Source organism: Danio rerio, chromosome 7 (genome assembly GCF_049306965.1).
Source record: "Danio rerio strain Tuebingen ecotype United States chromosome 7, GRCz12tu, whole genome shotgun sequence".
NCBI lineage: Eukaryota > Metazoa > Chordata > Actinopteri > Cypriniformes > Danionidae > Danio > Danio rerio.
Genome location: NC_133182.1, coordinates 48,719,480 through 48,722,500, shown reverse-complemented (window position 1 = coordinate 48,722,500; position 3,021 = coordinate 48,719,480). Strand labels below are relative to the sequence as shown.

The 3,021-nt window shown below is 37.4% G+C and overlaps 1 long non-coding RNA gene across 1 annotated transcript in view; it reads right to left on the bottom strand.

The window, feature by feature from the left end:
- The window catches only part of LOC141375120 (uncharacterized), a 4,940-nt gene extending 4,780 nt beyond the window's left edge, over window positions 1-160 (bottom strand). The window contains exon 1 of the long non-coding RNA XR_012382634.1: window positions 31-160. This is a non-coding gene — a long non-coding RNA (uncharacterized lncRNA). The remainder of the gene's footprint in view (window positions 1-30) is intronic.
- Between the last annotated feature and the right edge of the window lie 2,861 nt (window positions 161-3,021).

Genomic DNA, 3,021 nt, shown 5'->3' with positions numbered 1-3,021 from the left:
CACTAAACTGACAAAACGTAAAATACTTACGTTTCCTTGTGAGATCAGGCTGGTTAAACCTTGGCAAATAATTGAAAAGCTAATCATTTTCTCTTCAGCTTAGATAACTGATCAGCCACTTCAGTGTTTGTCTGTAGTGTTCTTTAGCAGGCGTTGCTTTAACAATGCTGTAACTGCTGCTGCCTCTGGTCAGTGTGAGTGTCTGTGTGAGGAAGTGATGACAGGATCTCTTTAACACAGTGGATGGTGAAAGCTGATAGAGGAAGTTTAATATGAACTAGTGAGATGTGATAAACAGTAAAAGAGAAAGGAGGAAGTGTTCGGATGAAGAGAAGTGAATGAGAATGGAGAGAGAGAGAGAGGGAGGTGCAGAGGAACAAGAGTGAGAGAGAGAGGGATTATTATTCAGTTATCAGTGCTCTGTAGAGCAGAACTGACACGGACAGAAGCAGATTTCTTGCTTCTCACACATCCATCTGCCACCTCCCCATGCAGAAAGAGAGAGGAAGAGGAAGGGGAAGAGAGGGAAGCAGAGAGAGAGATAGAGAAACGCACACACACACACACACACACACACACACACACACACACACACACGTATATGCACAGATGCTGGCAAATCATACACAATTACACACACAGAGAACAGACATGTTGCTCTTACTCTAACAATAAGAGCCAGAAGAATAAACATAACCTCAAATGAAAATACTGTCACAATATAGTGACCATACATTCTCGTTTTCCCCTAAACATGTCTTTTTTGGGGGGCAGGATTTCTATATCTCCAAAATATGTGGTATTTGACTTTTACTTTACAGTTGTAATATTTTATTATTATCATTTTGTATGATTTTATCTTGGCGAGGCAGTGGCGCAGTAGGTAGTGCTGTCGCCTCACAGCAAGAAGGTTGCTGGGTCGCTGGTTCGAACCATGGCTCAGTTGGCATTTCTGTGTGGAGTTTGCATGTTCTCCCTGCCTTCGCGTGGGTTTCCTCCGGGTGCTCCGGTTTCCCCCACAGTCCAAAGACATGTGGTACAAGTGAATTGGGCAGGCTAAATGGTCGTGTATGAGTGTGTGTGAGAATGTTTGTGTGGATGTTTCCCAGAGATGGGTTGCGGCTGGAAGGGCATCCACTGCGTAAAAACTTGCTGGATAAGTTGGCGGTTCATTCTGCTGTGGCGACCCCGGATTAATAAAAGGACAAAGCCGACAAGAGAATGAACGAATGAATGAATGATTTTATCTTTTCTTTAGGCCATGCCTTGTGACATGTACTTGTACAAGTATGTAAACATTGGCCAATCTAAATTTCTCAACACCCAGGAAACAATTTATTTGGCAATTTATTATTATTATTATTATTATTATTAGTAGTAGTAGTAGTAGTAGTAGTAGTAGTATTGCTATTATTATTATTATTATTATTATTATTATTATTATTATGTTATATTATATATTGGTATTATTTTATTGCCAAATGTTTATTAAAAAATAAATAAATAAATAAAATCAATTTTAATTAAAAATCCATAGTTCATTATCAAAGTTCAGTTTTATGGATGAGAACACACTTGTCATGTATTTACCCCCCAACCCAAATATGGTCAAATATTGTCACCCTAGTCATCATTTACTTACCTTCATGCTATTTAAAATGTGAAAATAGTAGTCAATGAGCAGTCTAGCCATTTTTATTTCTATAGCTTTATGCAATGCAGATTGTGTCAAAGCAGTTTTGGAGAAGAAACTGGTAATATTTAAAAATCAAGAATGTCAATAATTGTATTTTTTTTAAATTTTGTCTCAAGTTAGTTCAGTGATGATTTAGTTCAATATAAATGTCATTGTAGAGAGATGTGATTCACTGAAAGGCAGCTCCAAACAAACTAGCCAAAGGCGACACTGGTAAGAATCCAAAAACTCCACCAATATATGGTCATGGAGAGCAATCTTTGGGAGAAACCAATCTCGATCAGAGCATCAGTTCTACTCTGTTACTACTCTACTCTACTCTACTCTACTCTACTCTACTCTCTACTCTCTACTCTCTACTCTACTCTAGTCTTCTCTACTCTACTCTACTCTCTACTCTACTCTACTCTACTCTAGTCTTCTCTACTCTACTCTACTCTCTACTCTACTCTACTCTACTCTCTACTCTACTCTCTACTCTCTACTCTACTCTACTCTACTCTACTCTACTCTCTACTCTACTCTACTCTCTACTCTACTCTACTCTACTCTACTCTCTACTCTACTCTACTCTCTACTCTACTCTACTCTACTCTACTCTACTCTACTCTACTCTACTCTACTCTACTCTACTCCACTCTCTACTCTACTCCACTCCACTCTCTACTCTATTCTACTCTACTCTACTCTACTCTCTACTCTACTCTACTCCACTCTCTACTCTACTCTACTCTCTACTCTACTCTACTCTACTCTCTCTACTCTACTCTACTCTACTCTACTCTACTCTACTCTCTCTACTCTACTCTACTCTACTCTACTCTACTCTGATTGAAGAGGCAGAGCTGCAGATTCAAAACTAAAAACTATTGCGGTTTTATCACAAATGATTTATCTGTGAACATATTCTGATTTAAAATCACTTATGTTTGTTAATCAAAATAAGTTACATTTACTCTTGTTTTGGCATGTTTGTGAGAGTTGGACAATCTGTTACTCAAATGAACTTCGTTAATAGCAAACAGCAATGATCCAATCCATTTTGAGGGTTGCAATTAAATCACTCACATTTATTCTTTCTCTTAAGCCATTGAAGTAAGATATATGCCACAAAGGGAAGGAAGACACATTTATCACAATTGCTTTATGAATGTACATACATATATTAAATAATGTATGTATTTGTCGCTCTTTTTTGTGTATTCAGTGTACCATGAGTGTACTGAAACTTTTAAAAACACAGCCGGGGAAAACATAGAAAAATTGAGACCACTTGAAAATTCTACTTTCTACAAATTTTATTATTAAACTTATATTAGTAAACT